The following is a 26,562-nucleotide window of genomic DNA, read 5'->3' on the forward strand; positions in this document are numbered from 1 at the left end:
TTTACATTTTGAAAAAACCTTTTTTTGAATAAATAAGATTTTGTTACCTGTGTAAAATCTGGTATGCTAGTGGTGCTATTTTTTTTGACAGCAGCTGTATGCACATTTTTTACTGTCTCGGGATTGTCGAGATATTCAAGGATACTTGAACATATTGCCGAGGGAAAGAAATTATTGTTTTAAAATTAGTTTAAGCAAATTCATATGTGTATACATATGCATATAAATTCGTATTCAATTATTTGGACAGATATCGTAATGGAACTTAGCAAAGAAGTGCTTTTAATGAGTATAAGCTGTTATTTGAAAATCTTTCAAATGAAACTGTACATTTTCAAAACTTCAGATTCCGAATATGAGCAATTTCGTGTTTTGGTTGGTTGATCTTACACCAAAGTAAGCAAGGAAAGGCTAAGAATATTTAATACTCTCGCGATTTGCAAGTCTTAAAAGCCTTTTTATTAAGATATTTCATAATTTTCAAGTCAGAACTGAAGTCCTCATATTCGGTATCGAGGGGTGCTTGAAAAGTTAATGCCCGTTTACACCTAAGCTAGTCTCGACACCAAGCTGCAGTATATTCTACAAAATATACTCATTTAATTTTTCAATTAAGTATTAAATAGCGACCGATATATACGGTATAAAACCAATCGCAAATTTTATTTACATATATTAGCTGAATCTAGTTTATCCACTTTCGGCAATAGGACACACTATTATCAGGAAAAAAATGCCATTTGAATATGATTAAGACATTTCCTAGATTGATCCATGTTTTTGGAACAAAATTAATCATAGTATGGTCTGATTTCGTCAATTTGTGTTACCGGCGAAGTAGGCATGGTAGTCTTCCGGTGTCACTCATTTCAAAACTGTAACATGAAGATATCAAGATATGAAATGTCCCGAATTAGATTGAAATTTTTCGAGTATAGCATTTCAGATAAAACTGGCCATCCTTAAATATTCGTACCGATTCGCATGCACTAAAATTTAATGCTTTGGACATATTTATTTAGTGAGTTAACATACTTATATTACTTTTGAACATATTTTAGGTTTTCAACATAACTTTTGTGGCCTTGTAGTTGCCTAAGGCGCAAGCATTTTAGGGCGGCATTTTGGCTAGCTTTCTTTACATATTTTATTTAAATAAAATATAAAATAATTTAAAAGATCAATTTATTTATTTCATTTTTATATAATGTACAAAAATTATAGTGTCATATTTTCGCATTCTAATACAAATTATAAACATCAACGGGAGTAAAATTATCAATTTTTTTTAAATAGTAGCATCCAGTGGCTCTTGTTGTATGATGTACGCTGATTTGCACACAAAATATCACATACATCACAGAAAACAAAAAAAGCAGTTTAATGATGAATACAAGTATATAGTATGTTCAAACGAATTTATAGAGACTGTTCTAAATTTATTAAAAAAATAAATACGGGTGTTGCTAGCACTTCCTGTGTCGGTAGCTAGTGGAGAGCGAGAGAGAGAGTGAAGTGGTACAAACTCTTAACTTAAATATTTAAATACTTTACTTTTTTTATTGGACTACTAACTTTAATAATTTTTTAATAATAATGTTAAACCTTTGAAATATGAGTGTTTTTTTTAAATCACCTGAATAATTTTCAAAAATTAAATAAAATAGGCTTAGAAGGGTCGCAGCATTCGCCATTTGCCTAGGGCGGTAAATTGTCTGGTCCGGCCCTGGATGTGTATAATATACCTTAACAAAATTAAGTGAGCTTGTTATCTTGTCCAACTTTAGTCTATTTGAGTTATCTTAATAAAAATACATATTTCTGTATGTCTACTTTAGTGAATTCTAAAAGTAAATGAAATGAATCAATAAAAAATATGGGATACTAGTAGATCTGGCGACGCGTTGCTATGGCTATGGTATACAATACATAGGAATGTATATAAAAACTATTCAATACAGTGAAAATATTAATTACGAAGAAAGGCGTAAACGTTATTGTCGGTATAAGAACCAAGGGGTTGTACTTGATGTTTCATTTTGAAAATGATTGAACTATATTTGTACGTTCAATCGAAATTGTGCCGAAAATTAAAATATTTATTAATATACTCTCGCAATATGTTGCAACAAAGAGTACAATAGCTTCGTTCACTTAACGGCTGTTTGTATTACCTAAAACTAATTGATATATTATAGTTATGGAATAATATATATACGGCAACCTGTTTTATTTCGGGCAACCCTGGTGTTGCAATCAGGCAACTCACAACTTTATCGTAAATTTTGACAATTTTGATGTTATACATACTCAGAACATTTTGACATACGAGCGCTATTTGTGTTGTTTACAGTTACTTAAAATATTCATCTGGGCTAAAATTGAATTAAATCGCGCTATTATTTTTTACAACTTTCGACGTAAATTGATGAGCTTAGTTAACGGTAAACCTCCACCAAGAACCAGTTTTTATCGATGGTGAATTCAATCGATGTCGTTGATCACTCCAAGACAAATTTGGTGAAGGTCGAGGCAAATGTTAAAAAAAATACGATACCGGCGCTTCCAAACACGTCTATGGCAGCGTGACAGGTGATGAATCGTGGGTGGTTATGAGTATGAGCCCGAAAGTAAAAAGCAGTGTCTGACTGTACGGCTATTTCAAGATGAGCCGAATCCAACAAAAGTTGTTCGAAAAACTGGACATGTCGCAACCATACCACTAGAATAACGCAGAACAGTAAATTTTGACTGGTACACAACCATTTGTTTGCCAGTTGTCTTTCAAGAAATCAGAAAAACCAACCGCCGAAGACAGATTACTCTTCACCACCCTATAGTCCTGACGTGGCACCAAATGACTTCTTTTTATAGCCGTACGTAAAAAATAAACTAAGAGATCAATGTTTTTCGACACCTAAAGAGTCGGTTGATGCGTTCAGAACGCATGTTTTGGAGATACCTCAATCAGAGTGGCAAAAGTACTTCGACAATTGGTTCAAAGGCATGCAAAAGTGTATATATTTTAATTGAAAATATTTTGAAAAACAATAAAGCGATTTTTGTTGAATAATATTTGTTTTTGTTCTTTAATCCCGAAATATAAAAGGCATACTCGTACATAAATGATCAGGATGACGAGACGAGTTGGATTCCGTGAGTGACTATCTGTCCGTCTTTTTGTATAAGCGATAACTTTAGTAAAAACTGATATATTTTGATGAAACTTGCTGCAAATGTTCGGACCACTGCAACGCTCACAAAACGCCATTAAACGAAAACCTATAAAGGGCCTTAACTAAGGGGATCAAACCGCTGAAGCTAACCAAGCAAACTTGCTGAGAGGAAATCTTTATGTACGTAAAATAATATAATAACCCTGCCCATTCCCCATCTAGCGGTTAAGTTAAAAACTAATAAATGTACAATAATTCAATGAGCGCGGCGCCGCCCACCTTTAGGTAAAATCTTATATCTCAGGAATTACTTTACCAATTTAATCCTAATTTGGTGTGTGAGTTTACCCAAACATTCCTATTATACACTGAGAAAATGGGCGAAATTCGATTACAATAACGCTTATTTACCATACTCAGACACTATATATGTGTAGCCCAGTGCATATGGATAATTTTTTACCGAACGTTAGTAGTATATTTCTAATAACAGCCCATCCTCTTGCCTAAAATGGATGAAATCAGGGCAATACTTCCTCTAGTCCCCATATACTAAATATACGGAACTTCTAACATCCGATTTCACTTCATACCTTATATATTGGTCAATCTGTGAGGTTTCTAAATAAAATTTAAAGGGCATCTATTTATGATAATGATACATCGTAACTCAAAAACTGAATAAAATCAGGTCAAAATATTCCCTAGCCTAGGTCTATTTCGTTTCAAAAGATTTATTTTTAATTTCAAAAAAATTTTCGCTTCAATTTAAAAAAAAAATTATACTATTAAGGACTTATTTATCAAATCTAATATTTGCATCACTCATCCGACATGGTTGCCCGTTCGGAAAATAAAAGACATGTTGAGACTTAATATTTGATAAAATTGCCATTTTTGTGTAGCAGGACCCGGAAATATTCTTCGTTGAGAGAAGGCGCAAATATTATATTTCATGTACACTTTCTGCCACAAGGGCTTCCTTCAAAAATGATGTGTTAAGCTGAATTTGGCTTGTTTGGGTTTGCAGCAACGCAATGGACTCAGTTTTTTGCTTTATTTATATATTGTAATACGTACTCAGAAAACAGCTTTTTAACTTTCTTTATTTCTCAGTCTCGTCGCCTAGTAATATATGGTATAAAGCTCACTGTTGGTTGAGTGGACAAGTTAATAAACAAAATTGTCGCATTTGGACAGATGACACACAGAGACATTGTTGAAATGTCCCGACCCTAGGCTGTACTTTTTTCCAACCTGAATACACCATTTCTTGTATGGTAAGTCGTTTCCGACCATCTGCATTCTTATTAATCTTACCAATATTTTGACACTGTCTTTCAACTCAATATGTGCTTGTTCGATGTATCGTTTATATCCAAAAAGAATCTCCCTTAGATATTCTGGAAATTAACCATCTGCGACTGCGGTTTTTCTGCCTTACAAATTTCGAGGAAAATTAGCAAACGTTTTATAGTATTGATAATTTCAGATATTGTAAGTTTGAGTACCCTGTGAAAATTTGTTTTTCAGCCAACAAAACATTAACATAAAATGTCGTTTATATGAGTTCACTTTTACAAACGGATAAAATGAATTTAATAAATTGGTATAAAATGAACACCTCCCTATTTTCATGAATAAAGTTTCACTCACATGAGACAGCATCCACCAGATGAACACGAGTACATCTAGCGCTAACACGAACTCCACCTACGTGTTTCGTCCTGATTAAAATTATTACTGCCCGCCACAATGCAGAATCAGTTGCTGTTCGAGGCTGACTGTGTTCGGTTGTGTCTGGAAAATAAACGAACGGAAGAAGACGTGGAACGAGATAATGGAAAGGAGAAGCCGCAGCGATTGACATAATATGTAATTATCCTACCATATCGCGTCAATGAAAGAGGGTTGAGAAAAAATTTAAAGAATTTGAGAGAGTCTGCGCATTTTCAACATTTACTCAATTCAATGTGTCAGCGTGTAAGGAATAGGAGTGGAAGGGGAAAGTGCAATGAGGAAGTGATGAGCAAATGCATGGTGTTTGCATATACATATTTTATATACTACTTGATTTGAATGCTACTACTACGTTATGCGAGTATATATGTACATGTGTGAGTACCATGTGGAGTGTAGTGATAACGACAGAGTTCATACGTCGTTAAATAGTGAAAATAAAAAACAAAAAGGTACATAAAGCGTACAGCGTACAGTGAATAAAATGGACTCGAGTCCCCACTGATATATCACTGCAAGTGTAGTGAAGAATTTAAAAAATGAAGAAATATTACAAGTAAAAAGGCATAAAGTGGAAAAAACGATGCATGAAAACCGACGCTCCAGCATCAGCGCGAAAGGCAACGAATGGAAGTCATAGACACAACTTAAGGTGCCAAATGCTTTTATCGAATGTAATGGTATATACAAGTAGCCGAAGGAAATAAGTGCATAAATTATTTTATAATAAATTATTTTAAAAGTTAGAAATCGAATGTGCGTGTGTTAATTAAAGCAAACTGGAAGTAAAAGATAGTACTTGTGTAAATAAGATATATAAAATAAAAAATATTTAAGTGCATGTATCAGTGTATACAGCAGAGATGGAATATTAGCTTCAAATATGGTTGGTATTTCCCATAGTTTTAAATTGCATATTTTAATAATGATTTGGAGATATTTTAAGATATACGATATTAAACTGATTGCAGCGTTAATATGTATATATACATACATATGTATGTATAAATCTTCTTTGCGTATCAATTTTATTTTAGTTTATTGTTACTTGCAACATGTTGCTACGAAGTATAATTGTTTTGTTCACCTAGCAATTGTTTGTATCACCTAAAACTAATTGAGATAGCTATGGAGCTATATATATATATATATATAAATGATCAGGATGACGAGACAAGTTTAAATCCGGTTGACTGTCTGTCCGTCAGTCCGTGCAAGCGATAACTTGAGTAAACATTGAGATATCTTGATGTTCCCATGGAGAGTTGATATTTCAGATGAATGGAATCGGACAATTGCCACGACCACAAAACTCCATTAATCGAAAACCTATAAAGTGCTATACCTAAGTTCCACAATGAGATAAAAGGCTGTTATTTAGGAGCGGCATGTATGGTTTAAAATTATTTGAAAAAGTGGACATAACCTCTAATAGGTTTAATGTACATATATCCTAAATCATTCAATCTATAATAACCAAATTTGCTCAGGGCAAATCCTTTTGGCAACTCTGCCGACAGTGTGAAAATGGATGAATTCGAATTATAACCCCATCCACTCCCAAGGGGGCGTCAAAGAAGTCGGTGGCAACCCCACTTTTATAGGAAAACCCATATCTCGGGACCTACTCGACCGATTTCAACCAAATTCGATAGAAAATATTATCCTAAAAGTGCATTACATTACATAAAAATGGGCGATATCAGACAAAAACCACGTATATTTCCCATATAACACTAATTTAAATTTCATCTCATTCTTTCACTTTTCAGTATACAAATAAAGAACCAATCAATGTTGCGGATAAAACTTTGCACGAATAGTGGCTTTGAGGTGTGTCACCTTATAACCCAAAATTGTCTAAATCGGACAAAAACTGTCCAAGCCCCATGATACCGAATATCAAATTGATCGGTCAATCTGTATGTCAAATATGGGTTGAATCAGACCAATATTTCCTTTAGACTCCATATATTTCCTTCTAACTTTATTCCTCATATATCGGTGATGGTATGTGAGGTACCTTAATAAAACTCAAAGAGCTTCGTTTTTCTGCTAATAATATGTAGTAATACCAAAAATGGATATAAGCGGGTCAATACTACCCCTATACCTAAAACAAGATTTTCAAACTTCCGTATATATCGGTCAATATGTAACTGAACGTATAATATTATTATAATTATAATATACCATAGTTACATGCCGAAAATATGTGAAATTGGTCTACGAATTACCCAAACTCCCATATACTAAATATAATGATTTTTGTTATTCTCACAAACCTTATGCCGAGTATGTATATAGGTCAGTGCATGCGTTATATATTTATAAAATTGTTTTCAAATATTTTTTTAAGTATACATGAGTAATGCCAAAAGTTTGTGTAAACAGCCCGCAACTTTTCTAGTCCCCTAAATCTCCATTATAGTGGTTTTTGACTTTCCACCTGACTTTAAAACGTTTAGGTCGCTCAAAATGTGTGACATTTTAGTGGAACAAAGTGGGCAAGCTTTTTTACAAATTATATTTCCCCAGCTTTGAACCTCGCAAGTTGCAAGACTATGAAATGTTCGGTTACACCCGAACTTAGCCCTTCCTTACTTGTTATTTAATCGTTTGGTTATCATTATTATTATTGAGTAACAAGTTCTAATTACTTAATAAAAATCTTTTCCAGCTTAATTATGATCGGCTTTTATATGCGGCCGTCAATTGGTAGCTCAGTTTATGCTAAGATGGAGACTGTATATACACGTATGTCTATATGAATGTGGCCCAATGTACATATATGTATATTAGGGTAGGGCAAAAAAATATTGTTTTTTTTCTTTCGCTTCGGGAGTTTTGCAATTTAAAATTATGTATTTTCATTGAGTTATGAAATTCAAAAGAAAAAAACAAATTTGCTTTAAAATACTCAAACTTCAACCGTTAATATAGGGTGTCCCAAAGTTAACGCAATATTTAAATTTGCCGCCATTTGTGTAGTAAAGTGTTGACAATTCTAAAAAAAACAATCGACAGCTAACAGTTTAAGCTTAGTAAAAATGAAGCGTTACACGATAGAACAACGTGTCTTTATTATTGACCAATATTTCAAAAATAATGAAAGCTTGGCGGCCGCAGTTCGAAACTTTCATATCATAAAAATCATCCTTTCTAAGGTCGAAAAGAGTTTGTATCCCAAATGTCTTTGTTAGATAATTAAAAACTTTTGCGGGTTAATCCAAAACTGATGAAAAACCATAATTTAGTCGCAAATTAAGATACAAAACTGTAATTTGGTGCAGCGAGTCGCAGTAAAGGAGGCCATTTGCGGTTAAAATTTTTATTTAAAACTGTGCGGGAACCTGTCCGCTAATTAGTTTAATGTACATATCTTACTATCCACTAAAACTATGTTAACTAAATTTGCTTAGGTCAAATATTTTCGCACGTTTTCACACAGTGAACCCGCCGCCAACTTTTAGGAGTAATTGTATATCTCAGGAACTACTTCATCAATTTCCACCAAATTTGATACATACATATGTATGTATGTATATATTATATTAATTATCTAACATAAAATGGTTTTTTTATGATAATAATATGTTGTGATGTCTAAAATGGATAAAATCGGGTCAATATTACCCAATATAAGAATTTCAAACCTCTGCTTGACTTTATACCGTATTTATCAATCAATATTTATGATATTTCATTAATTATAAACTATTCAATACAGCAAAATTGTATTTATGAATAAAAGCGAAAACGTTATTTCCGGTGTAAAAAGTAATCCCGCGGAGCACTTCCGAATTTGAAACTGATTGATACTAATTTTCTTCGATTTGTTATTAAACATAAAATACAATATGTTGATTTTTTTATTTTATATTCAAGTTTGAAACAAATGAGTAATTATGAAAGTGGTTAGTTGATAACATTTAATATATTGAAAGAGGCTATATCATTCTTAATTTTTAACAATAATATATACAGCTCTTAATTATAAAAATTTTCGAATTCAATTTAATTCAGCTCTATTTGTATCGTACATTGTGACATTATCATTGGAGAACGTGGCAAGAGTACCTTTCCTTCTTAAATTTTCCAGTCAAAATAGTTGCAATAACATTTCTTGTAATCTTTTTGATTACCAAACGTATACTATTGCATAATTGAGGTGAATTGAAATTACTTTGAATAATTTTCAACCGAAGATTATGTGATGTCAGTACAGCCGAGTATATCTAGATAATTTACGTTTTCTTTTTTATATTATAGCGCGTATATTGAATATTATTACGAATAAAGGCTAACACGTATGAAAATCCAAGGGATTGTACTTGATTTGTCAATGGGGAAAATAATGAATTTTTCATTTGGCATTTTACTGAAAATTTAATTTAATTTTTTTTTTTAAATTTTGAAAACATGGTTATGTTTAGAAATATATATTTTTCATGAATTGTTTTTGATTTTTAATATTTGAGATGTAAACTATCCTATCATTTATGTTGGGTCCACCTGGACACAATGTGCTAAATTTTACTAAAATCGGTTTAGTAGTTTAGGAGATAACACCGGACAAAACTTGCCACGTAATTTTTATATACATCTACATATATATTATAGAAATGTGTCGATTTCTTCCACGATATACCCCAACTTCGATACTCTAAATATCATAATTTTCGTTTTCTTGGAAGATGCAACAAAACTTTAAAGGGTTTATGTTGGTCAAAATGTGTGATATTTTATATATTGTTGTTTAGCAGTACATATGATTGAAATTGGTCTATGGTATACTGTGTTTAAATATCATATCCTTAATATAACGATTTCCGATACTTGTGACTTGACTTTTTTTCTCATATACCCAATATATTAAATTTAGCCGCTTTGGTTGAGTTTATATCACATATATCTCATTTAAGTTATTTGGCAAACTATAGTAATGCAACTACATAAGTGTGTTTACGACCTATAATAAGTATATCAAATTTGATTGTAATCCATGCACGGCTTCGTCAAATAATGAAAGTTCTTACTCAACATTTTTATACTCTTGCAACATGTTACAATGTTATACACTACCAATACAGCACAAATTTTAATTCCATATGATTCTTTCACTTTCCAAATCAAGTAACAATGAATATATTCGGACAAAACTTTGCACAAATAGTGCTTTGAGGTATCCTTACACGATGCAAGAGTGTAAAATGTTCGGTTACACCCGTACTTAACCTTTCCTTACTTGTTTCATATACAGTTTTGCCAACAACTTAAACTACAATATTTCCCCGCCTTTGATTCTTGCACATTGTGAGAGTATAAAATGTTCGATTAGAGGCAAACGTCATTGGATCATTGCCACACCAACAAAATGCTGTTTATGTAGAACAATAAGGTAGTCAAAAATGAAGATAAAAAATTTTAATTTGGTAGACGATACGTACTAAAAACCATCTGTGGTTTAAAAATTACTTCTATGACAATCAAACTTGCTGCGAAAAAGTCGTTCTGATAATAACCTCCGATGCAAAGATTATGTTGAAAGCTCCTACGTTACCTGCTACAAATAGGAGAAAGCATTAAATTTAATAGTAACAATGGCACGAAGAGGCTGCAACGGCATCTATATAAAAATTGGATAATGGGGCGACGCTGCCCATTTTAAGTTGAAATCTCATACCTCAGAACCTGCTCGACCAAATTTCGTGCATAGCATTATATTCTTATACTATACAACAGTTTTAAATTAAGCATAATCGTACTACAACCACGTCTACTTCCAATATAGCACAATTTTAAATTCCATCTTATTATTTCACTGTACAATTTCGGAATTAAGCACAAAAGAGGATATCGGAATCACCCAAATGTCGAAATCAGACCTTAACAAATTCTCTGGTATCGAGTATGTGAAACGCAGTGTCTATGGCTCACTTTTTTTATACTCTCGCAACCTGTTGCTACAGAGTATAATAGTTTTGTTCACCTAACGGTTGTTTGTATCACCTAAAACTAATCGATTTAGATATAGGGTTATATATATATAAATGATCAGGATGAAGAGACGAGTTGAAATCCGGGTGACTGTCTGTCCGTCCGTGCAAGCTCTAACTTGAGTAAAAATTGAGATATCTTTATGAAACTTTATGTTTCTTGGTACCGTGAGACGGTTGGTATTGCAGATGGGCGTAATCGGACCACTGCCACGCCCACAAAACGCTATTAATCAAAAACAAATAACTTGCCATAACTAAGCTCCGCAATAAGATACAAGACGGTTATTTGGTACATAGGATCACATTAGGGAGGGGCATCTGCAGTTAAAACTTTTTTTAAAAAGTGGGCGTGGTCCCGCCTTAAATAGGTTTAATGTGCATATCTCCTAAACCGCTAATGCTATAATAACAAAATTCACTAGAAGCAAATGTTTTTAGCACTTCTATTGACGGTGTGAAAATAGTTGAAATCAGGTGGCAACTCCGCCCACTCCCCATATAACGGTACTGTTAAAAACTACTAAAAGCGCGATAAATCAAGCACTAAACACGTCAGAGACATTAAATTTTATCTCTGAGATGGTATAAGATGACTTTATAGGAACCGCGTTCAAAATTAGACAGTGGGCGTGGCACAGCCCACATTTAGGTGAAAACCCATATCTTGAGATCTGCTCAACCGATTTCAACCAAATTCGGTGCATAACGTTCTTTTCATGTTTCTATGTCATAGTGCGAAATTGGGCGAAATCGGACTACAACCACGCTTACTTCCCATGTAACACCATTTTCAATTCCATCTGATTCTTTCACTTTCCACTATGCAAATCAGGTAACAATGATTATATCGGGGTAAAACTTTGCGTGAATAATGCAATTAAAGTATGCCACCTTGCGGCCAAAAATTGTCTAAATCGAACCAAAACTGTTCAAACCCCTAAGTACTAAATATGTGAACCCCAGTGCCTATAGTTGACCTTCTACCGAAAATATCAGTCAATCCACAAAGAAATCTCAAACGAGTATACCATTTGACTTTGCGAGAGTATAAAATGTTCGGTTACATCCGAACTTAGCCCTTCCTTACTTGTTTTTAAATCAGTCGATTTAAGAGATATCTTAATGCAATTCAAAGAAGATCTTTTCTTGGTAATAGTAACCTGGTCCACAAATTGCCTTAGCCCTCATGTACTTTTTATTATAATTTACGTTATTCTAGTGTACTTTATGTAGTTTAATAATGAAATGGAATCAGCTCAGACCTACCCCAATATGCCCGATATAGTGATTCCCGACTTTGCAGTTAACCTTGGTCTTAAAACCAATAACTTCCTCCTCATATACACAATTTATAAAATTTCGTCCTACTTGGTTTGGCTTGTATCGCGCCAGCATTGTATCATTCGGTAGTAAAAAATATGAATATCGGGACTCCGGGAGATAGTTGACATAAAGTCGGTTCCAGTATCAAATGCTGTTATTTTGCGTTGTACTTTTGTTACCTCTGCTGAAAATTATGAATTACTTTAGGAAATTTAGCTGCAACCCGTTTTAAAATAAGTTTTTTTTTTTAAATTTTTTTTCTTATATGTATATGCAATTGGATATAAATATCTATTTATTTTTACCGTTTTTAGCGTGTGTAACAATTATCTTAAACTCTACGGGGACTTAAAAATAAGCTGTCAGTTTATGTTTGGAATTTGATTGATCTGATAAGCGTACAACATAACAATGGCCGCTTTTTTATTCGAGTTTCGTGAAGTTGTAAACAAAATTGAGTGACTTAAAATACACCAAGTAAAAAATAAATATAATACTACACTCTAGTATTGCACTAGAACTTATTATGCACTCAAAGGAGTTTTAACCGATCTCTTAACGTTTTTTGGAGCAAAATGGAATATTTTCATTTCAAAATCCCAAACATATGTATGTAACCAAACTTACTTGCATATGCATATTGGTTTACAAGTTTATTAATTTTGATCTTCAGAATTTGTTTCCGTTTCTACAAAACTTAAACTTTCAATAACCTCACCTTATTTACTCGTACACCAATATTCATAAATACCATAATAATACAAATATAATATATTGGTTGATGACAAAATCAGCAAGAAATCGGAGCCAATACAAAAATTGGACAATTGGCGTGGTACCGCCCAACTCTAGGTAAATACCCATATCTCGTGATCTACTTAATTGATTTCAACCAAATTTGGCAAGTAACATTATCCTGGCAGGCCTATGGTACAGTGCGAAAAGAGGCGCAATCGCTTACTTCCCATATAACACAAATTTGTATTCCATCTGATGCTTTGAGATTCTTGTATACAAATAAAGCACTGATGAATATATCGAAATTAAACTTTGCAAAAAGAGGTCTCTCAAGATATTTCATTTGAAGTCTAAAAATTGCCAAAATGGGTCCATAACTGTACCGAAGGGGTGGATCCCAGTGTCGATGGTTGACTTTTTAACGAAATTATTGTTCAATGTATGAGATATATAATTGGAATTCGGAGAGAATTCTTTCCGGATAATATTATGTCTGTATGTAAAAAATTTGTTGAATCTGAATTGATAAAATCTGATAAAGACTTGCCCAAGCCCCATGTAACTAATATCAGGATTTTCAAATATCCGGTGTCCGGTATACGAGGTGTGTTCAAAGGAAAAGGTGAATTTTGGATTTTCGAGGGCTGCATATATTTGATTATCGATATTTGGTTTTTGTTATAATCGTATACATATGTTTATCATGTGTTTACATTAGGAGCCAATTTCGATTAGTAGTTTGTTTTTGACAACAGAAAAGGTTAGTCACGTTTTTGTGTGCTCTTCGATTTCTGAACTTTTATTGAAATCGATGAAGGAATATGAATTAAATTTTGCGTTGAAAATGGAATAAAGTGCTCCAAGGCACTTGAAATGTTGACTGTGGCATTCGGTGAGTGCACTTTGTCTCAAAAAAGTGTTTATAAGCTGTACAAGCGCTTTACAGAAGGCTGAGAAGATGTTGATGACGATGAGCATCCTGGAGGTGCGACCACGTCGCAAAGAAAACATCGAAACAGTTAAAAAATTGTTCTTGAAAATAGTCGCATCACTATTAGAGAAAATGCAGAGGATGTTGGCATATCAATCGGCTTATGCCATTAAATTTTCTCGAATGTTTTGAGCATGAAACGTGTAGCAGGGAAGTTTGTTCCGAACTTGTTGAATTTTGAGCAAAAGCAATTGCCCATTAGTATCGCTTAGGAGTTGTTGAATAACCATAATCACGCCTCAACCAATGTATTCACCAGATTTGGCGCCCTGTGATTTTCTCCTATTCCCAAAACTAAGGAAACTAATGAAAGGAAAACGTTTGCCACAATTGATGCGCACAAGTCAGAATCGGAAAAAGATCTGATGGCCATACCAAAAAGCCCATTACAGAAGCGCTTCAAGGATTGGAAGAAGCGTTGGCATAAGTGTAATATAACCGAGGGGGACTACTTTGAAGGGGACAAAATAGATATTGCTGAATAAATAAGTACTTTTCAAAAATAATTTAAAAATCACCTTTTCTTTTGAACACACCTTGTATGTTGTTGATGGTATGTGAGGTACCTGAATGAAACTCAGAGAGCATTTTTTCCGTTAGCAATATGTAGTAATGCCAAAAACAGATAAAACGGGTCAATACTACTCCTATCTCCCATATACTTAATATAAGATTTTCAAACTTCCGGTTAGCTTTATTCCGCATATATCGGTCAATATGTACGATATCGTTAGAAAACTTAAGTGAATGTATAATATTGGTTATACTATAGTCCAACGCCGAAAAAAAGTTAATTTAGTATACGAAATATTCAAATTCCCATATACTACATATGTATGTACATAAAATGATTTTTGTTATTTTGACAAACCTTATGCCGAATATGTCGGTCAGTGTGTGTTATTTATTTAAAAAATTGCTAGAAGATATGTTCTCGAGTATACCTTAAAATGTCAAAGGTTAATGCAAAAGCGTAGACCTTTCTCTGTACCCAATTAAGTGGATAAGTTTTCCTAAAAATCATAGAATTATATTAATGGTTTAGCGCTAAATATGTAAGGATTTGGTGTAATCCTTGGTATAAACCTCATATTCCTAATATAATAAATGAATACTTATACATTGAAAGAATTTGCGCGGAACTAACAGACAAACACTGTTGCCATAAAGCCTTTGCGTGAGAAAGTGATGAACGATCACACGTACAGTCGGTTGGAATAGTCATTTAGACATTAAGAAACTTATAAAAACTTTAAAAAATCTCTGGTAGCCCTATTGGGGCTGACTTTACCCTTTATGTGGCTAGAGGGTAGCTCTCTATACAAAATAAAATAGTACTACGCTTATGTCAGATGTAGTGGAAATATACAAAGGTACATTTTAAAAATTTTTACATAACCGTAATATTGTCTTTTTTGTATGAAAATACGTATGTACATTATAAAAAATTTTATCTACTAATGAATGACACCTTTTACAACAATTTTATATTTTAATTGATAGCATAATTGTAGTAATTCGTAAAATTTTGACTGGTAATCTGTTGTGGGCGTGGCATCGCTCAGATACTAACGACCCGCGAAGTTTATATGTTTAACTTAATTCCAATACAAAGCCCAAGTTTAATATATTAATTTATAACTGAATCAGTTTGTGCTTTCCCATCCATCCTGCATAACTATTAATATGTAAAGTGATATAAAGCACCATTTTACCATTCTTTCTAACTGCTTTTCGGAATATTGCTTATGCCACTTTTATTCTTTTATTGCAGACGTTGTAACTGTTGATGTTGCTACAGTCGTTTGAAACAAATGAGAATTATCGATTTTTATGCGGCTTTTCTGCTGTTGCTGACTGCATAGTTAGTGGGCGTGAGACCATATCATTTAACAACCACCTTCTGTTCTCTAACAGTATACATATCTTTTATTCAACAGTTTACTTGTAGCTTATAGAAGTCATTAGTTCGTCGACTCTATCCCCTATGTACATAAGTATATATTTTTGTACGCTTGTATTACATACTATGTATATATACCGCATAGTACAGCAATGATTGCTTTTGAAAATAAAAGTTGTAAAGGAAATTAAAAATTTCTTTTTGCGTTTCAATGCATGTTCAATTGTTAACTAAACCATATATTACCAAAAATATATAACGCACAAAATGGTTGTTCGGTATTGCCGCAGTTTTCTCCTTCGGGTTGACTACAAATTTTTCATGTGATCATGATTGTACATGACATTATGTTTGAGCGAACGTCTGTAAAGGATAATTAGTAAACGATATATAAACATGTATTAATTTCTGTACTCTACCATAAGCATAATTTTACATTGATATGTTGTTTTTAGCCCAATTGTAACTTGCTAATATGGTACATACAAAATGTAATTATTACTTCAGTATAAGAAATTTTACTGATCATACATTCAAGATATGTGAAATTTCCTCAAACATTGATGATATAACTGCCACAAGTAATTACAGAGCTCTACAAAACATTTTTTTTTGTTTTGAACAAGATATGTTAGCAAATTTTAATGTTTTCAAATGCCCAGTTTACGAATTTCTCTTGTTTTTATGATTAATGCACACATATCTTATATTTTCATCAATTATCGGCTTGTTGGCATTAAAATTTATTTTTTTAGTCATGATTAGGATTCTGTCCACCTTTTTTGCGCAGGTTCCTTTCCGAAAAAATGCGAAAAGTTATTCAGAAGGTTTTAAAGTTTTAATAAAAAATAAACATGAATATACGAGAGATACTAGTCTACAAAATGTCCTGTTTTACACAATGAACATCTCGTTTCAAAAGCATCATCGTTTCAAAAGCAATTCGCATGCTCTAAGGTGCCCTTCAGGCGATCAAGTAATTCCATTAAACGCTTTAAGTGTATTGGTGTCATCGGCTTTTGTCGGCTCTGTTTGATGAAAATCAAAAATTTTTTATACTTTTATTTGACGGCCGTTAATTTGATCGTCTCCAGTGCTGCCAGATCTGCGGATTTATTCGCCGGATTTTTCGAGCCTGCAAAAGTTTTCGCGGATTTTTCCGAATTTTGAACGTTTCATGTCAAAAGATATATTTGCTTTCTAACTTTCGCTTAAAAAGCGTTAGCTCGAATAATATTAAAAATCAATCAATACTTAAGAAGCAGTAAGTATCCTTATATTTTATGTAAATGTATATTATAGCCGAATGGAACGCCTTTGAACACGTCTTACGATGGACAATAATTTGCCTCAAACACGAAATATTGCAAAAGTTGCTGATTGTTTATGAAACGAAAAATTGTGATAATATTGAAGTTAAATTCGACTAAATGATGTTTTCAAACTTTTTATTTTTGAAAACTGCAATCTTACTATATACGCACATACTATACGCTCTAGAACCCTTTTTTAAATTTGGAGCAACACATCATACTTTCCAATATAATTGGTTATATAAGTACATGTAAATATGAATCTTGCTATGCTTTTATGTAATTTCATATCGTATATTATAAATACATATGTAAACAGTACCCTCAGGACATTTTATGTAGTAGAAAATATGTGTTGTCGGATTTTTCCGAATTTTTCAATTCTCTGCTCTACCACTTTGCTCTCGATGTGCGGATTTACAGCGCGACAGATGTAGCAGCACTGATCGTCTCCACTCCGTTTGGCAAGCAAAAGCTCATTTGCATCATGGATGAGTTCAGATTTTTTAGTGACTTTTACGTGTGTTTCTAATCTTTATTTAAAGAGATTAAATATAGTTTTGATTTTAAGAAAAAGCGGGTATTTTGCCGCAGAGTATTGTTTGGCTTAGTCTTTTTTTTTGTAAACTTTGACTTCCTAATAAATTTACAAAAGATATTTGTTTATTGAGTATATAAAAAATAAGTAATGTTAATGTTTAGGTCATTTAAAACTGGTAAGTGTTTTGAAATATTAAAATATTTTGTTAAATTGAGCTTTAACAGTTAATTGAAAATCATTTGCGATTAAAATAAACATGTACATATATTTGGACCCCATTTTAGGATATCTAGTTTGTTAAACTAATATTAATTATGTATATTTTTCTGTTATATGAAAACCGAAAAATTCCCAAGAAATACATTAAAAATCTCAAAACGTATTTCCTTCCTTAGCGGCTCCACTGTCAAATGGTATAAAAAATGTGGACTTTCACAGCGCTCTATCGATTCAAAGAGTTGCGTATCATGTCATCCTTGTTTTGCATAGTGACAGCTGAAAGATGAACAAGTCGCGGACGAAATAAAATTATTCTTATATTTTAGCCAGAAAAGCTAAAATGTAATTAAAATACGAGAAGAACCCACAAATCTTTATCTCTTATGTTATTTAAATTTTTAGATTTGTTTTATTTTGACAACATAAAATATTGTTGAGGTGATGTTAAAATTGAATGAACTTTTAATAATTTAAAATTATTGGGTTTCTGAATCCATTCGCAAAAAGTTTTAATAATCTCTTTCGCATGATAATATCAATTCGCCTAAAATATTTTCATGTGTAAATTCCCAGAAATACGTACAGTCTAACAGTGGAAGTACATGGGAGAGTTAAACATCCACTCTATGGTTATTTTCTCAAAATGAACCCAATGATTTAATATGTGTTCAAGTTTGGAATGATAAACCATTTGGTCAGAGCTTTGGACGTGTAAGGATATTATTTGAATTACATTTATAGAATATTTTCGATGCTTATTATAGAAAAGTTGAAAGGTGAAAAATTTGATTGTCTTCAAATTCGCCAATTTATGACTTTATTAAAGTTATAACTATTCTGGAAAGTAAATGTTAGAAAAGGTTTGTGTTGATAGTCGTTAATTTCGTAGGTAACCATAATTATGAAGAATTTGTGTAAAATACGGTGACAAATTTTCATGCCCTAAAAGCAAATTTTAATTCTCATATTTAGACTATATGCGCAATCATCTGGACATATTTTCGGATAATTTAGGAAATTATAGTGAAGAATAAGGATAGCCTTTCCACCAGGATCTAAAAGTGTTAGAAGAAAGGTATCAAGGTGGATTGGATCGACACATGATGGCAGATTACTGCTCGTCCTTAAAAAAAGATTGTCGATTATATAAGAAAATCTTACAAAATGCGTTTATTAAAATATGTTTTCGACATACATAGGTATGTACGTCTCTCCGTTTGCTTCGATAATTCCTTAAGCAAAGCCGCCCCTATTAATATATCTGTTATTTTGCTCCCTGTTTTCTGATTTTTGTAATGTAATACGAAAATGTAGATTAAAATATAAACCACTGTAGACCAGTGTTATCTATTTTATCAAAACAAAGATAAGTACGTATGCTTTAATAAGTTCTTTTCACTACAGCTAGAATAAATACAAAACTGATAAGGAGGCAATTTCGGATTTTATTTGAAAAATACTGAAAATCTAAACATTGAAAGTATTAGCAATTGAAGTAAGTCGTTGATATTTTTAAGGCACAAACAGTCACCGACGCAAAACCGTAACCCGAATCAGCTGATACGACCTATCTTATGAGAGCGCAATGTAAATGATCAGTTAGCACCGCTTCTACCGTCCGCTTCAACAGACCGTACGATAGGATATCCGCGAAAATTGGAGTTTTCCCATAGAAACAAGTGAGCTGAGAGTGAGAGAGCAATCTCTTGCAACGCAGGGTTGCCAATCTTGATATTTTGTAGTAATTAAAAAATGAACTTGAATATATTTGAAATATTCTTAAAATGACTCAAAATCACAGTGGAATACACTTATTTATAAATAGGTAAACTATTTTAATAGTTGGATTTTAGTTTTGAGCTTTTACATTATTAAAAATTATAACTAAAAAACTAAATATGTGAAAAATCGAGTATACAAATAGAATAATGGCAACATTGGTGTAATGAAAACAAAAGAGAACAACTGATTTCTGCGTTGCAACTACGGGAAAACAGTTTATTAAAAGTAAGAATATTGAGAAATTATAAAGAGAAACGTAACAGAAGAAAAACATGTGTGATATAAAAAGACAGATTAATTTTTGGCGAATTTCCTTTCTATATCCGCAATTGCGAGTAAATGAAAGTAAATTTTTCGAGTATACAAGAATGCAGATAAAAACATTTGACTACATATTAGCAAATGTATATGATATTTGCTACCACTGTACAACAAACTTTCAGAGATCTATATCCGTGGAGGAGAGGCTTTTTCTTACTCTGAGGTAATTAAAAAAAACAAATATTTGTTCATCTAACGGTTGTTTGTATCATTTAAAACTAATCGAGTTAGATATAGGGTTATATATATATAAATGATCAGGATGAAGAGTTAAAATCCGGGTGACTGTCTGTCCGTCCGTCCGTCTGTGCAAGCGGAAACTTGAGTAAAAATTGAGATATATTTATGATACTTGGTAGAGATGTTTCTTGGTACCGTAAGACGGTTGGTATTGCAGATGGACGTAATCGGACTACTGCCACGCCCACAAAACGCCATTCATCAAAACCAAATAAATTGCCATAACTAAGCTCCGCAAAAAGATACAAGGTACACAGGATTACATTAGGGAGGGGCATCTGCAGTTTAAAACCGTGGGCGTGGTACCGCCTCCTAATAGGTTTAATATGCATATCTCCTAAACCGCTAAGGCTATAATAACAAAATTTACTGGAAGCAAATGTTTTTATCCCCTCTGCCTACAGTGTAAAAATGGGTGAAATCGGGTGACAAGACCGCCCACTCCCCATATAACGGTACTGTTAAAAAATACTAAAAGCGCGATAAACCAAGCACTAAACACGCCAAAGACATTGAATTTTATCTCTGGGATGGTATAAGATGATTTTATAGGAACCGCGTTCAAAATTAGTGAGTGGGCGTGGCACAGCCCACTTTTAGGTGAAAACCCATATCTCTGCTTAATCGATTTCAACCAAATTCGGTACATACCATTATATTTCTAGGTTACAGTGTGAAAATGGGCGAAATCGGACTACAACCACGCCTATTTCCCATATAACACCATTTTCAATTCCATCTGATTCTTTCACTTTCCACTATGCATATCAAGCAACAATGATTATATCGGGGTAAAACCTTGCGTGAATAATACGTTTAAAGTATGCCACCTTGTGACCAAAAATTGTCTAAACTGAACCAAAGCTGTTCAAGCCCCTAGGTACTGAATATGTGGACCCCAGTGCCTATAGTTGACCTTCTACCGAAAATATCGGTCAATCCACAAAGAAATCTCAAGCGAGTATACCATTTGACTTTGCGAGAGTATAAAATGTTCGGTTACATCTGAACTTAGCCCTTCCTTACTTGTTTAATTCTGTATTTGTTCATTTTCATTTTGAATTGTCCATTCAGATGTCGGCTCCAGACTAATAACACATTTATTTGGAATCGGTTGTTGATAAACACTGAAGACTGGGGAATGAATGGGATGCCAATATATCAGAAAAAATAGATGTCGTCGTGGAAGATGCGTGAATTTGTTAACTTTGAGTTGCTTTCATTTCCTGTAACAATATGCCTTAAAATTTAGCCCATACTCGAAGCTGTCGGAAACGGGAATTTTTTCATAAATGGATGAAGTGAACTCAAAGAAATAAAATTTTCCTCTTCTGATGCTTCGAGCAAATTCTCCATGTTATTTACATCTTGATGAATCATTTTTCTCCTAGGACTAATAGGCAATACACGCATTATCACAAAATCGTGATTACATTGGACATCTACATTTGCAAACATATATGTAGGTATATGTTTAGATTTATGATCAGTTTATTAAAATTAAGAATATTTATAAATCGTAAAAAGAAACGTAGCAGAATGAAAACATGTGTGATATACAGTGAGTATCAGCTTATAAGGAAAAAATAATATTTTTGGAATTAGCTTATCAGCTTATTTGATGCAGTCAACTGCTAACAGCAAAGAATGTTCATAATGAAAAACACATAAATTCATTCAGGGGAACAGAGGTTCTATCCTGGAATTGGATTTATTATTAACTACTTCGACTATAAGAAATGAATTATGAAGGTACTACTTATAGCTATATGTTCTCTTAAAGTGTATGCTGCTGTACAAATCAACTTCCGAAGGACTGAGGTATTTGCATAAAGATGTTTTCATTACCAGAAATACCATTGGGCGAGGTCATCCTCATGATTTTGGAATTTGACTTATTTAACCAATTCGCTATATATAAATCTAAATTACAATTTATTAATCTTAGAGAAATTAAATAAAAAGTGGCTTATGTGCAAATGAATAATCAGCAAAAGCATTTCAACAATATGAACTACAGTTCAGAAAAAATAAGGATAAATTGGAAAAATATCGAATTCAATACCGAAGTAATAATGGAACTCGCTGTCGTATGACGTAAGTTCGCCGGAATTGAACAGAAACCAACTTCAGTTTAATTTCGAAATTAGTTTTAAATTAAGGGAATTCACCAAAAAGTTTATTGCGTTAGCTAATTTGTAATTTTATGATTAGCAAACCCTACGTTGAAAAAGGAGATATTATAATTTGGTTATCAAAAGCAAAATCTGTTTGCATTCCTAGCCAAAAGTATCTCCGCAAGAAAGCTCATCCAGAAACGCATAGGACCAAACCTACGATAAAGCATGGCCTTTGTGCAGTGTCATGGGGTGCGATGTTTGCCGCTGGATCATGAAATCTCAGATCATCGATGGGGATTAGGATAAAATTATTATTTGAATCTCCTGAAAACACATGTAGAATAAAGTGCTCGAAAGTTCAAAAAACGCATTTATTTTTATCAGCATAACGACCCTAACGTTTTGCCTCCATTACTACTGTATCCGTGTGCTTAAAATTCTTTCGCAGTCTGATGATTTGAACGTTATTCAACACGTGTGGAAATATTTAGGGGAAAAATTAAAACACCAACACATAACCAACAAAATGGAGTTAATAACAGCTGTAAAAGAAGAGTGGAACAATACACCAATATCCTTCCTCTGTAAGTTGGTAGAGACGACGCCGAATAATATCAGCTAAATATACATACATGTATGTATTTAATATAAAATTTTCTGTTGCATTAAAATGTTGATTTCATAGTAGAGCTGCAAAAATATCGATAGTCGGACAACTCGATAGCTTTGATAGTTCAAAAAATAGTGTCGAAAGTTTTTCCCCTCGAAATCTACTTACTTTTCACTGGTTTAAATTAAGAAGCTTTGTACACTTAATATTTATGAAATAACCTATGGATTTATTAATCAAATAAAACATGAACAATAGCGAAAATCACAAAAAAATGAATAAAGTTACATATAAAATTTCCTCAATAATCCACTTGGCTTGTTTAAAAATAGTCTAATAATTTGTTGACGTTTTTTGCCTTTAGTGCTGTTCTTCTATCAAACATTGGTAACCCAGCCCTTCTAAAGATTCTCTTCGACTCTGTAAAATTAAAACTAAATGATATTCGTTAATATGCACTGTAGGCAGACTAAATTCTGTATTTTAAGTATGTACATATATTTTGAAATTCGATCACAACAGAATGTTTACATAATATGTTTCAATTTTATAATTCTTTTCTCGAAAATCAGGAGTACTAGAAAAAAAGGATTTTGGTTTTCCAAGGTTCTTAATTCAAAATAAAATACTGGAAAACTGTGGCGTCAAAAATTCTGAATTGCGACTGCATGTATGAATAATGGAGGTTATGTGTTGCCGGCATTTCAGAACAATAGAAAATCTTACCAAATTGTAAATATTTCCGCAACATTCCTTCTATTCCCTAGCAACTTCTCGGAACTTTTTTGTCGTCAGTACATCAATTCCGAATAATGAAAAATAAAAAATCCGTATAATTTGAAATCATTGTTAAATAATGCTAATCAATAAATTCTCGTTGAATGTCATTTAGATATCTTCTGTTGGCTTACATATAAACTCAATCAAAGAGACTAAATTTAAAAAAAAATGAGTATATGAGGGAACAGAAACTGCCGGCGCGGGTACTGTTAAATTAGTAGCAGCTTAGACCGATTTCATTCATATTCAGCTAGTGGTTAAAAAACAATAAATTTTATCAAAATATCGCACATCCTGACCTAAATGAACTGTTTTAAGTCAACTGAAAAGTTTGAATACACTATATTAGGTATATGAGAATCAGGAGAAGTATTGAACTGATATAACCATTTTCGGCAAAAATATATACCTAATATAAAAACCAGTAAGGAAGGGATAAGTTCGGGTATAAACGAACATTTTATATCATTGGTGTTGGCAAAAATGTATATTCACGATCGTTATATTCACAATCGTGAATGAATAACAATAAAGTTTGGTATCTTATTAACATTAACTTATATATTAAAGGTGAGTACATTACATGATTCGTTTTATTTATAATTTTTAATCATGTATGTATGTATATGTGATATAAACTCAACGGCTAAATTTAATATAATGTGTTGATGTGGAAAACGTCAACCAGAGGATTGGAATTCTTTATATTAGGGATATGAGGTTTAAACCAAGGTCTAGACCAATTCTATTCATATTCAGTGGAAAGCCATATATTTTCCAAGGAAAGTTGTCCATTTAATTTCATTAATATATCATACATTTTGACCAACCTGTACAATTTAAAGTCAGGTGGAAAGTCAGAAATAATTATATATGCTATTATATGTATGTATTAATTTGGACACTGCTCAGAACATATTTTCAAGCCATTTTATAAATATATAAATCACACACTGAACGACATATTCGTCATAAGATATGTTAGAAAAACGAAAATCATTATATGTATTATATGGGGGTAATTCGAATAATAATATCGAATAATAGGGCCTACCGGAAGCTGGAAAATTTTATATCAGGTATATGGGGTCTAAGGGATCTATTGACCCACTTTAACTATTTTTGAGAATACCCCATACTATTAACATGTCAAATATTATTAATATGCTCTCTGAGGCTAATTAAGGTACAGCCACCACCAATATATATGGAGTAAAATCAACTGGACGTTCGAAAACCGTGATATTAGTTATATGGGCAGTAGGAAAAGTTTAAACCTGATTTTATCTATTTTATGCACAAATATGCGTTGTTATTAACAAGACACGTTCGTTTTCACTAAGATAACTCACACATTGGCCGATATATGTGGTATAAAGTAAACCGGAAGTTCAAAAATCTTTGTATTAGATACATGGCGAAGGGAGGTATTGACTCGATTCAATCCATTTTTTACACACAGACATACCAGTATCACAAAGGGGCGCTATCGAATAATGTAATAATATATCTTACAGATGGACCAATATTTCCGCTAAAAAGTTAGAAATAGGTACTGGGGTCCTCATATTAGGTATCTGGGGGCTTGAACGATTTTGAAAACTTTTAGACTCGAGGTGGCATATCTTAAAGGCACTATTCGAGCAAAGTTTTATCGCGAAATATTCCTTGATTCTTAATTATATACTGTAAAGTGAAAGAATCAGATGGAATTTAAAGTTGTGTTGTACGGGAAGTAAGCATGGTCGAGTAGGTCCTGATATATACGTTTTCATCTAAAGTGGACGGTGCCACGCCCATCCCACGCCAATTGCGCATGCGTCAAAAGTCATGTTAGTGCAGGGTATTTTCGTTTGTTTGAATTTATGGTATAGTTTGTTCGATTCGGTATCCTCCAACACTTGGCGAATCGAAGACAGTTTAAGTTATTTTAGCCACCGCTTATTATATATTAACGTAATTGAACTGCAATTGTCCTGATGATGGTCTGAATGAAAGATTGTGGATTTTACGTAACGATTCTGTTATTGACAATATTTTGGGTTATCTCCTGTTTTTTCAGTGAGTTTCGTGCCTGATACTTTCTATGATTTTCTTAACTTCTTCTATTGCCTTTTTCGCCAAGATTAGTTTTATTTCTATTGCTTAAATTTGTTTAAGATTAGTTTTATTTCTATGAGCGCTACAATAGTTAGCAGATTTTAGTTCGAAACCTCAGAAGAGACAGGCTGGTGATCAATAAAAGTGTTTATCTGACCTATATCATACAGATAGTTTCTCAATGAAAAGCCCAAACACTAGCCAAATATTTTTAGTTGATTAGAAAGTGTTTCTCTCTTGATAGTTATTAAAGTCTTAATAGATGGGTTTCTCGCCTATAAAAGTACCGCGTCTAATTCATTTGACGATGCATCCATATCAAAAGGCTTCGTGAAAACTGGGTATACTAATGTATCATCTTTGGGTACTGGCATCTCTTTCAGAGTGCTGAATGGCTTTATGCCTTTTGGGTAATGAGAATTTATATTTTTTTCGATTGAGAGGTATTTTTTTCATTTTCTTCTTTGAGAATATTGATATGCTAAGTGTTTGCTTTACATTAGAAAAATCTTTTATAAAATGTCTATAGCAGCTTGCCAAACCAAGAAACGACTGAACTGCTTGAAGAGTGGTTAGCTGAACATAGCCATTTTTCTAAAATCAATCACTTGTCGTTTATTGGGTAATTGTAAAAAGATCGAGAAGGGCGAATTATGCCATTGG

The 26,562-nt window shown here is 32.8% G+C and overlaps 2 long non-coding RNA genes across 3 annotated transcripts in view; both read right to left on the bottom strand.

The window, feature by feature from the left end:
• Positions 1-4,888: 4,888 nt before the first annotated feature.
• Positions 4,889-26,562, bottom strand: part of LOC118680501 (uncharacterized) — a 43,650-nt gene continuing 21,976 nt past the window's right edge. The window contains exon 3 of the long non-coding RNA XR_004976036.2: positions 4,889-4,976. This is a non-coding gene — a long non-coding RNA (uncharacterized lncRNA). The remainder of the gene's footprint in view (positions 4,977-26,562) is intronic.
• LOC118680500 (uncharacterized) lies at positions 15,349-17,311 on the bottom strand. Of its 2 annotated transcripts, XR_011396908.1 has the most exons (4): positions 17,128-17,311; positions 16,293-17,008; positions 16,120-16,236; positions 15,349-16,032 (listed from the first exon to the last, which is right to left on the bottom strand). It is a non-coding gene; the product is annotated as an uncharacterized lncRNA (long non-coding RNA). The 2 variants fall into 2 exon arrangements; XR_004976034.2 differs by having other exon boundaries at positions 16,293-17,311.

This window comes from Bactrocera oleae, chromosome 6 (assembly GCF_042242935.1).
Source record: "Bactrocera oleae isolate idBacOlea1 chromosome 6, idBacOlea1, whole genome shotgun sequence".
Classification (NCBI taxonomy): Eukaryota; Metazoa; Arthropoda; class Insecta; order Diptera; family Tephritidae; genus Bactrocera; species Bactrocera oleae.